Here is a 12,045-nt window from a genome sequence, read left to right on the forward strand (position 1 = left end):
CCTTTATATTCTATTTCATATTGATTCACCTCTAGAAACAGGGACCATCTTTGTAACCGCTGTGCAGTCATCACTGGAACGCCCTTCTTAGGATTAAAGATGGAGACAAGTGGTTGGTGGTCAGTCAGCAAGGTGAACTTCTGCCCATGCAGATAGTGGTTGAATTTTTTTACTCCCCATACTAGGCTGAGGGCCTCCCTGTCAATCTGGGCATAGTTGCGCTCGGCTGAGGTTAGTGACCGAAATGCAAAGGCTACTGGCCTCTCCAACCCGTCTGGGAATTTGTGCGACAGCACCGCTCCAATACCGTAGGGTGATGCATCACATGCCAAACGAATTGGTAGTGCTGGGTTTGAATGGGCCAACACCTCTTTTGATGTGATCAATTCTTTACACTTCTGGAAAGCTCGTCTACGTTCATCATCCCACTTCCATGGTACCCCTGTTTGCAGTAGGGTGTTCAGCGGGTGTAATACCATAGACAAATTTGGTAAGAACTTGTGGTAGTAGTTTACCAGCCCGAGGAACAACCTCAGTTGTGACACATTTTCCGGTGCTGGAGCCTTGACTACTGCCTCAATCTTGTCAGGGGACTTATGTAACCCCTCTTCATCGATGACGTGGCCACAATACGAGATCTGTTTCTGGAAAAACTTGCACTTGTGGCGATTAGCTCGTAGCCCATACTCCTTTAATCTGGTGAGCAACTTCTCCAAGTTGGCGAGGTGATCACCGTCATTTTCGCCCGTAACCAAGATGTCGTCCAAATAACACTGGGTCCCTGGAATCCCTTGCAGGACCTGATCACCCTTTGCCAGATAGCCGGAGCCGAGGCTACTCCAAACACCAGCCGGTTGTATTGATAGAGACCTTTATGAGTGTTGATCGTAAGGTAATGTTTCGAAGCTTCTCTACCTCCATTTGCAAGTACGCCTGGACTAGATCAATTTTGGTGAAGCGTTTACCTCCAGATAGCGAGGCGAAAATATCCTCAATTCGTGGAAGCGGATATTGCACCGTGTGAAGGACTGGGTTCACTGTCACCTTAAAATCCCCACAGATGCGGACCTTCTTTGGTTCCCCAGGCGTATTACTCAATGACCTCTTCATTACAGGAACGATGGGTGTAGCCCACTCGCTCCAGTCCACTTTGGACAGTACTCCTGAACGTTCCAACCCTTCCAGCTCTGCTTCAACAGCTGGTCTGATCGCATAAGGCACTGGTCTGGCCTTCAGAAACTTTGGGCTTGCATTTTCCTCTATTTTAATCATTGCTGTTATTCCTTTTAGTGTTCCTAGTCCCTTCTGGAACACTTCTTTTGCGTCAGTTAGCATTTTTGACAGTCGTCCAGGTGTGACGTCATCATCCTATTTGGCCTCAACCTTCAGTGCCTGTATGGAATGCCAATCTAATTGTATCTTCCGGATTCATTCACGTCCTAGCAGTGGTGGTCCTCCATTTGGCAATACATATATATCCATTTTAGGTATTTCCTGGCCTTTATATGTCACTTTCACCCTTATTTTTCCTTTGGGGTAGACTTTTTGCCCCGTATACGTCTTCAAGACAATCTCTGTAGCTTTCAAGGGTATATGTGAAAATAGCCGCTTGTAGTCTCTTTGATTTATGACTGTTAGAGCTGACCCTGTGTCCAATTCCATTTCCACTTGGACTCCGTCTATCTTGAGTGTGGTGTATGTAACCTGTTCCACCTTAAGAGAACTACCTTAAGAGATGTACTACTTTCTCTTGGCTGCTGTATACTGTAATACCGGTGGTGACCACACCGGTATATAAACGTTGTGTAGGGATTTGCTGGGCAGTTCAGCCCTGACCTCCGAATAGTAAAGACCTGTTAAAAGTTATTCTTGTGGTCTGTGTCCAGTGATTTATAATAAGCATAACTGGGACACACAGACTCAACAGTGGCGACGAGTCCGATCTTGCCCTGCGGCAGTTTTACATCCAAGGCAGCTTCGTCCTCAGAACGGGCGTCGAGAAGAGGCATCCGCCCTCATCATCCTGCTGAGCACCATCGCACGGGAGGCATCAAGAACCCGGGTTAAAAAGAAAAATTCTGACCACGAAGCCCTCCATCAGCGACAGGCAGTGATCATCCCTTCTACCACGGTGGTGGGTAAGCCGATCAGCGACACGAGCAGAAAGTCGGCCGCGTTGACTGTGGAGTGGGGGAGGGAAAACGGAGGAAAAAGGGCGGAGAACTCGACCACGGCCGGTGAAAAGGGCCGGGCTGCAATCGAGGCCGAGAGGCGCAGCGACTGGGGGCAGCTTAAGGCACGAGAGCCGCGGAGAACTCAAACGCAGCCGGTGTAAAGGACCGGGCTGCATGCGGGGCTGAGAGGCGTAACAGCAGGGGAAGCGTGAATGCCCACGGGAACTGCGGGGGAGTAAAAGCAGCGTCGGGGAATTGAGAACCGCTGGGGAGACGAGAACGGCAGCAGCACGGCAATCGCCATTGCAGCCAGCGGGGGAAGAAGGCAAACGCGGGAATCCGCCATTGTAGTCGGCGGGGGAAGAAGACGAGCACGGGAAAGACCGCCAAGCGCGGGAAGCCGCCATTTTAGTAGGCGGGGGGAAGAAGACAAGCGCGGGAAGCCGCCATTTTGAGAAAAAGAAAAATTTAAAAACTTGCAAGGATGCCTAAACATGGGAACGTTAATACCTTTGATAGCGATATCGAAGATTGGACCACGTATGTAGAACGCATGGAAGTTTATTGTAAAGCAAATAAGGTACCAGATGATGAGAAAGCACTAACCTTATTAAGCTCAATGGGTGCGAAGACATACGGGCTATTGAAGCACCTTCTGTCACCAGATAAACCGGCGGATCAGACTTTCGTGAATATTGTTACTGTCCTGAAAAATCATTTAAACCCCACGCCGCTGATGATAGCAGAACGATTTAAATTTTACAGAAGAACGCAGCTGAAAGACGAAAGCAACGCTGAATTTTTAATTGAACTGCGTAAGCTATCAAAGTACTGTCAGTTTGGAACAGGACTAGCAGATGCGCTGAGAGATAAATTTGTGTGTGGATTGTTAAAAGAAGGAACACAAAAGCGACTGCTTGAGGAGAATGATCTTACGCTTGATAAAGCTGTCACTATTGCAGCATTGCACGAAGCCGCAGTGAGAGGCACTGCGGAAATGCAGCTACGGTCACCGGAACTCAGCACCAATCAAATGGTCTTGGGTACAGTAAAATGTTACCGTTGTGGAAAGACAACACACGAGCAGAACCAGTGCTGGTTCAAAAATCAGGAATGCAGAAAATGTGGCAGGCTTGGTCACATAGCTAAAGTATGCCGGTCAGGAAAGAAGACCAGCAACAAAAAGTCACCGCAGGAAAAGTACAGAAAGGTACACAAGGTGACAGAGAACAGTTCGAACGAACAGAAGTCAAATTCAGACTCCAGCAGTAATGAACTGGGTAGTCTAAGAGTACACAATGTTGGTAATGAAGCAGACCTCCAAACAATCTGGGTCACACTTCAGATAGCAGGAGTCCAAGTGAAGATGGAATTGGACACTGGATCGGCATTGACAGTCATGAATAAGCAAGATTACAAAAGGTTATTCCCACATATTCCCCTACGGGATACGGAGATTGTATTGAAAACATACACGGGGCAAAGAGTATACCCCATCGGGAAGATAGAGGTAAAGGTGGTCCACAAGGGCAAAGAAAGCCGAGGAATGGACTTATATGTGCTACCTGAGGGAGGTCCACCACTACTGGGACGGGAGTGGATTAGGAAAATAAATATGGACTGGCATTCCTTAAAAGCACTAACGGTAGATTCCGGTAAAAAAGATGTCAAACCTAAACGATTGTCCAGAATATTGGACGATGCTAAAGAGTTGTTCCAACAGGGACTGGGAACACTGAGAGGAATTACGGCAAACATCAAGGTTGAAGAACATGCAAACCCAAAATTTTTCAAAGCCAGACCGGTACCTTATGCGATACGACCTGCTGTGGAAGCTGAGCTGGAAGGGCTAGAACGTTCAGGAGTACTGTCTAAGGTAGACTGGAGTGAGTGGACCACGCCCATTGTTCCCGTCATGAAGCGTTCATCGAGCAACAAGCCGGGGGAACCGGGGAATGTTCGCATCTGTGGAGATTTCAAGATCACTGTTAATCCGGTGCTTCACACGGTGCAGTATCCGCTTCCGCGGATTGAGGATATCTTCGCTTCGTTGTCTGGCGGGAAACACTTCACCAAGATAGACCTGGCGCAGGCGTACTTACAGATGGAAGTTGAGGAAGAGTCACGCCAGTATTGCACGATCAACACGTATAGAGGCTTGTACCGGTATAATAGAGTGGTTTTTGGAGTGGCATAGGCTCCAGCAATTTGGCAGAGGGCCATGGAGCAGGTATTACAGGGAATTCCAGGCACACAATGTTACTTGGACGATATTCTGATTACAGGAGATGATGACGAGGAACACCTTGCAAATTTGGAACTGGTGCTCACCAGATTGAAAGAATATGGACTTCGAGTTAATCGCCAGAAATGTGAGTTCTTTCAGAAGCGGATATCGTACTGTGGTCATGTCATTGACCAGGAGGGGCTTCATAAGTCTCCTGACAAGATCGAAGCTGTTGTGAAGACTCCCGCTCCGGATAATGTATCCCAGTTGAGGTCGTTCCTAGGGTTGATTAACTATTACCATAAGTTTCTGCCAAATTTATCCACGGTGCTGCACCCGCTGAACGCTCTTTTGCAGAAGGGAGTACCATGGAAGTGGAGCGAGGACTGTAAGAGGGCCTTTCGCAAAAGCAAGGCATTGATCACCTCAGAGGAAGTGTTGGCTCACTTCAACCCAACGCTGCCTATTCGTTTGGCTTGTGATGCTTCTCCATATGGTATTGGGGCAGTACTCTCACACAAGTTGCCAAATGGCCTGGAGAGGCCAGTTGCGTTCGCATCCAGATCATTGACCTCCGCTGAGCCCAACTATGCTCAGATAGATAGGGAGGCTCTCAGCCTTGTGTGGGGAGTAAAGAAGTTTAATCATTACCTGCAGGGCCAAAAGTTTACGCTTCTGACAGACCACCAGCCGTTGGTATCCATTTTTAACCCTAAGAAGGGTGTTTCGGTGATGACAGCACAGAGACTCCAGAGATGGCCCCTTTTCCTAGGGGCACATCAATATCAGATCGAATTCAAAGGTACAAAGCAGCATGGTAATGCTGATGGGCTGTCGTGCCTGCCACTACCTACAGAGGAGGAGGCACCGACGGTTGACCCTGTTGAGTTATTTCACTCGACCATCATCGAATGTTTACCAGTCACCAATGCAAGTATTGAAAGAGAAACCAGGAACGACCCGACACTGTCCCGGGTCTATGAAGTGACAGTGAAGGGATGGCCAGCACATGGTGATCCACTGTTACCGGCATTCTCAGCAAGACGAGAACAGCTGTCCGTCTGTCAAGGAACATTGATGTATGGAACAAGGGTGATTATTCCTCCTAAGTTAAGAGAGAGAGTTCTAAAGGAACTGCATGAAGGTCATCTGGGGGGAGTCAAGATGAAAAGCCTTGCTAGGGCTTATGTGTGGTGGCCGGGTATCGACCAACAGATAGAGGATCTGACGAAAAGCTGCTCAGGGTGCCAAAAAGTGCAAAATGCACCTCCGATTGCACCGCTGCATCCATGGGAATGGCCTTCAACCCCATGGCAACATGTACATATTGACTTTGCTGGTCCATTCATGGACTCCATGTTTTTAATTGCGGTGGACGCACATTCTAAATGGCCAGAAGTGATTAAGATGACTACCACTACCTCGGAAAAGACGATCGCGGTGCTAAGAACGATATTTGCAAGAAATGGATTGCCAGAACAAATATGTTCAGACAACGGACCGCAGTTCGTGTCAGAAGAATTCCAGAAATTCATGAAGAAGAATGGGGTGAAACATTATACCTCTGCCCCATATCATCTGGCTACAAACGGGTTGGCCGAGAGATTTGTACAAACGTTCAAAAAAGCAATAAAGGCCATGAGCGAAGATCAGATTCCATTACAACACAAGGTGGACAAATTCCTACTGGCATATCGAAACGCCACTCATGCAGTGACAAACCAAAGTCCTGCCATGATGTTCTATAACAGGAGGTTGCGGTCCAGGTTGGACTTGTTAAAACCAAATGTGCGGAGGGAAGTTGAAAACAAACAGTTCCAGCATATAAATAACAAGACCACTCGGAGTTTCGAAATAGGACAACCAGTGTTAGCCCGGGACTATAAAAACGAGAAATGGCAATCTGGAACAATTCGGGCCAGACAAGGACCCCTGATGTACACGGTAGATATTGGTGAAAATGTAATACGGCGTCATGCTGACCAACTGGTAGAATCGAGAACAAGGGTCGAACCCAGGGTTACGGCAGAGACAACCGTGGAAGAAGTTTGTGAACCTGAAGCATCTACCTCAGAAGTGAATGTACCTGAGGATGATGTCCAATCCATAAGAGACCAACTAGATGAGTCACCCCAGCAACGAGAATCAGAGACCCCTGAAAGGCGTTATCCAACTCGAATCAGGAGGCCTCCTCAGAGACTGAATCTTTGAACTGTTTTGCATGAAGTTGTATATATATATATATGTTATTATTATGTTATGTTAAATGGGGATATAACTGTTAAGCTAAAAAGGGAGGATTGTGGTGTATGTAACCTGTTCCACCTTAAGAGAACTACCTTAAGAGATGTACTACTTTCTCTTGGCTGCTGTATACTGTAATACCGGTGGTGACCACACCGGTATATAAATGTTGTGTAGGGATTTGCTGGGCAGTTCAGGCCTGACCTCTGAATAGTAAAGACCTGTTAAAAGTTATTCTTGTGGTCTGTGTCCAGTGATTTATAATAAGCATAACTGGGACACACAGACTCAACATTGAGTGTAACCCAGATAGTCTGGTGATCCTCCATTTCGGTTACCTTATGTAGTTTCAGACAACCCAGCTCCTTGCTTCCGGAGTCTGTGTCACTTTTCTGTTCGTCTGAACCACTGTCCATCACCTGGTGTACCTTTTTGTACTTCTCCTGTGGAGATTTCTTACTGTTGGTTTTCTTCCCAGACCTGCAGACTCTTGCTATGTGTCCTGCTTTCCCACACTGTCTCCTTGAACCAACAATCTTTCTGGTCATGTGTTGTTCTGCCGCAGCGATAGCACTTCCCTGTTCCATAGGACATTTCATTGGTGCCATATTCTTGCGGTCTCCGTTGTATCTCTGCAGCGCCCCTTGCGGCTGCTTCGTGTGATACTGCCATACTGAAAGCTTTGTCCAGCATAAGGTCCTTTTCTGATAGAAGCCATTTCTGGGTTCCTTCACTTTGTAGCCCACACACAAACTTGTCCCTTAACGTGTCTGCTAGTCCCGCTCCAAACTGGCAGTGCTTCGATAGCTTGCGCAGTTCCGTTAGGTACTCAGCATTGCTTTCGTCTTTGTGTTGGTTCCTTTTATGGAACTTAAATCGTTCTGCTATCAGCAGCGGTGTGGGGTTTAAGTGGTCCTGTAGGATTTCTACTATGCTTTCAAAATTCTTGTTTACCGGCTTCTCTGGGGTTATTAGATTTCGCAGTAACCCATAAGTTTTTGCACCCATGGAATTTAACAGAACCAGTGCTTTATTAGCATCTGGCACTTCATTCGCCCTGCAGTACACCTCAATACGTTCCACATATGTCGCCCAATCTTCGACTTCATTGTCGAACGTAGAGATACTGCCACTCTTCGGCATCCTTGGGTGTGCGTTAACCATCACAAATGGCGCCTCCCGCGCTTCCCCTTCTTCTCCGCTGGCACAAAATGGCGTCTCCCGCGCTTTTCTTCCTTCCCGCGCTCGCCCTTCTTCTCCGCTGCGGCTTCTAAAAATGGCGTCTCCCGCGCTCTTCCTTCTTCTCCGCGGCTCAATGGCGCCTCCTGCGCTCTTCCTTCTTCTTCGCGGCTCAATGGCATCTCCCCTTTCTTCGCCCCGCGGACCCTGTTCAGCCCGTGAGCACTGGCTGTGCTCTGCGCGTTCTTCTTTTTATATTTTTCGACGCCGCTCAGTCTAGAACCCGGCTGTTTCTTACCCTCTCTCTCTCCGGTTTGTTTTATTTTCCTCGACGCCGCTCGGTGTTCAACCCCCGGCTGCGCCCTGCGCTCTTCACCCTCTGTCTTACCCCGTCGACGCTGCTCGGCTCTCTCTCCGCCGTCGGTCGGCTCCAGCCGCCGCTACTCGGGAAGGGTCTGCGCTGGACCTGTCGTTGGTCTCTTACTGCTCGTTGTGGCTGGGGAACCAAGCCCGGCTCTCCACAGCCTCCCCTGTGAAGTTGGATCGCTGCCTGACTGCTGGGCGGTTGCTCGTGGTCGACGCCCGTGTTCCTGGCCTCGACTATTTTTTTTTAAAATTATTTTTTTTAATGTTGCAGGTAGATTCGATTTGACACTCGTCGCCACTGTTGGATCCATGGTTCAGTGGATATGCTATTATTAAATAATCACACGGATGCTGTACATTAACAAATAACAGGTCTTTACTGGAGGAGGGTAGTCTCTAGACTGGGGGTACAGAGGCATGCGCAAAGCTTATATACCGGTGTGGTCACTGCCGGTACTACAGTATACAGGAACTGTAAAAGTAGTTCTGACTTAAAGGCACATACACTACAACAACCATCTTCTTTTGTGCTAGGCATGACTCCAGCCAGTGGAGCGTTTTCCCCCGATTCCCATTGAATTCAGTTTTACTAGGGCTCCTTCATGCCACACTCGGTCAAATGTTGCCTTGATGTCAAGGGCAGTCACTCTCACCTCACCTCTGTAATTCAGCTCCTTTGTCCATGTTTGGACCAAGGCTGTAATGAGTTCGGGAGCCGAGTGGTCTTGGCGGAACCCAAACTGGGCATCAGTGAGCAGGTTATAGATGAGTAAGTGCCGCTTGATAGCACTGTCGATGACACCTTCCATCACTTTGCAGATGATTGAGAGTAGACTGATGGGGCGGTAATGTTTCCTGTTGATAATCAGATAAGCCCATAAAACAGGATCCCAATAAAAAATTCTCAGGTGTCTCCTGAATCCACACCCTGACGATGACAATAGATTCCTGTCCCATGGCGGATCCTGAGTCTAGGTGTGGCTATCCTCATGTCTCCAAGCCTCATCCAATCATACAGGCACAGAGAGTGTAATTACAGAGTGAATTTATCTCATGTTCATACTCCAGTAACTCACAGCTGGCTTTTCTTATCAGGAGTAGTGTTGAGGTCAGAAAATAAAGATGCATTCATGACGCCCGAATCGAGTTTTACTGTTTTTCAAGCCACAACATAGAGATTGATAACAAGAAACATCCTTTGTTTAACTGGCCAGCCTGCACTGTGCTTCAGATCTTCAGAGTCTCAGCTCTGCTGATTCTGCCCCTCTTGCAGGTATTTCAAATCCCTCCAACACTCCCGACGATTATTGGTGATCTCCTCTGCTTTCTGTGCAACTCCCACCTCTGGGTCAGAAAGCTAAAATCAAGAACTTGCAATTATATACTATGGTTCACAACCTCAGGAAGTCACAAAGTGCTTTACAGTCAATTAAGTTCTGTTTGAAGTTTAGCCTCAGTTATGTAGGAAACACGGCAGCCAATTTGTGCAGAGCAAAGTCCCACACGCAGCAATGAGATAAACGACCAGATTATCTTTATTGATGTCGGGTGAGGCATAGACACCAGGAGAACACGCTGCAATAGCGCCACGGTGTTTTTTTCCCTGATTCACCTCGGTTTAACATCTCATCCGAAAGTGGTGTGCTCCCTCAATACTACACTTGAGTGCCAGCCAAGATCACGTGCTTCGCTTTCCTCAGTGGAGCTTGAACCCATGACCGTCTGGCTGAGAAACAAGAATGCTACCACTGAGCCAAGGCTGACGCCTAACGGTGTGGTGTTGAACGCCACATCAGAACTTTAAGTTGTCACTCCAGTGTTGAATTGTCAGTGATGTCATCCTTCAGACGGAACCTGTCTACTGATTCAGTCGGTAATTAAATATCTCATGGCATTATTTGAACAGCAGAAAGTACACCTGCTGACTTGGCCAACATTCCTCTCCCAAACATCAGCACAAAAAACAGCTTAACTCGTCAGTCATTTTATGGCTGTTTGTGGGATCTTGCTATGTGCAAAATAACTGTTGCATTTGCCTAGTCATTGCATTATAAAGTGGGGGAAGTACTGAATGGGATGTCTGAAGGCTTTGTGCTGGGACCACTATGGTTTCTAATTTACATAAAGAAATTTAAAAAAATCTTACATTTATATAGCGTGGACAGGACGTCCCAAAGCGCTTTACAACCAATGAAGTACTTTTGAAGTGTAATCACTGTTGTAATGTAGGAAACGCTTCAGCCAATTTGCAGACAGCAAGCTCCTACAAACAGCAATGCGGCAATGACCAGATAATCTGGTCTTTTTTTAGTGATGTTGGTTGAGAGATAAATATCGGCCCCAGGACACCGGGGATAACTCTCCTGCTCTTCTTCGAAACAGTGCTGACGTAAGAAAACTCACTATGCACTTGGTTTGAGTATAAAGCAAGGCTTTAATCAACCTGTTTCAAAACATGGAGGTCTAGTTGTCCTTCACTAGTTCCTGTTTACAAAATGACCCTGGGTAAGCTGGGCCCACGCCCGAGTATTTATACTCCTTGGACAATGCCACCAGCTGGCCGTCCAGTGTTATTTCATGAGTCGTTTCTTCATGATGATGAGATTTATAACAAGTGCCATGGGATCTTTCACATCCACCTGAGAGGGTACAGGGTTAAATATTGGCCAGGACACCACATGAGTGATCTGGATTCAGAAACTCAGTGCAAAGTGGTCACATTTTCAGATGATACCCAACTAGGAGGGGCAGTGGAATCGGAAGAGGCAGCTCAGAAACCACCGAGTGAGTTGGACAAAATATGTAAATGGTCAGAAAAATGGGAGATGAAGTTTAATGCAGACAAGTGTAAAATACGGCATGTAGTAATGAAAAACAGCTGACACACGTATATCGTGAATAGTGTTAAAATATCTAAGGAAGAAGTTGAAGACATCTAGGCAGCTTAGTAGACTCGACACTCAACATGTCCAACCAGTACTGAGCAGCGATCAGCACAGCCAATAGGATGTTGAACTACAATAGCCAGAACAATAGATTGTAAGTCAGAGGAAGTAATGACCTAACCTTATAGTGCGCTAGTCAGACTGCATGTTGAATACTGTATCCAGTTCTGGTCACCACGAAACGTGAGACATTCAAGTGCTTGAGGCAGTGAAGAGAAGAGCGACAAGACTCAAGGGGTCTGCATTATGAGGAAAGACGGTAGACACTTGGGCTTTTCAGCTGGAAAGGAGATGTCTGAGAGGTGATCTTGCAGAGGTGTATGAGATGGGTAAGGATATAGATAAAGTTAACTTGGAATGTTACTTTAAACGAGAGAAAAGTGCTTTTAAGACTGATATCAGGAAATTCTTCTTCACACAAAGAGAGATCAACGTGTAGATTCGACTTCCAGATGGAGCAGTGGAGGCAAAAACCCTGGAATCATTTAAGAAACAATTGGATTCTACACTGAAGTGACATTAGGATCTCCCTGGATTGATAAATTAAGATGGGCCACATGGGCTTTGTCATTCATAGTTATCTTGTGAACTGAGGAAAGTCCAGGTAAACTGAAACTGTTGTGCTATCTAACACAGCCCAAGCTACTCTCTGTATTGTTTTTGTTTCAACTACCTTTCTACTATCTCTAAGTATCAGTGCTTACATAGTTGACTGTTGACTAGCTGAAGTGCTCTTGTATAGAGCCGGCACGGACTCAACGGGATGAATGGCCTCCTACTGTACTGTGTCAGCTGTGGCTCAGTTGGTACCACACTTGCCTCAGAGTCAGAAGGTTGTGGGTTCATAGTCCCACTCCAGGCACTTGAGCACATTAAAGCTAGGCTGACACACCCAGTGCAGTGTTGAGGG

This window comes from Somniosus microcephalus, chromosome 30 (assembly GCF_052327205.1).
Source record: "Somniosus microcephalus isolate GS21.2 chromosome 30, FLI_Smic_1.0, whole genome shotgun sequence".
NCBI lineage: Eukaryota > Metazoa > Chordata > Chondrichthyes > Squaliformes > Somniosidae > Somniosus > Somniosus microcephalus.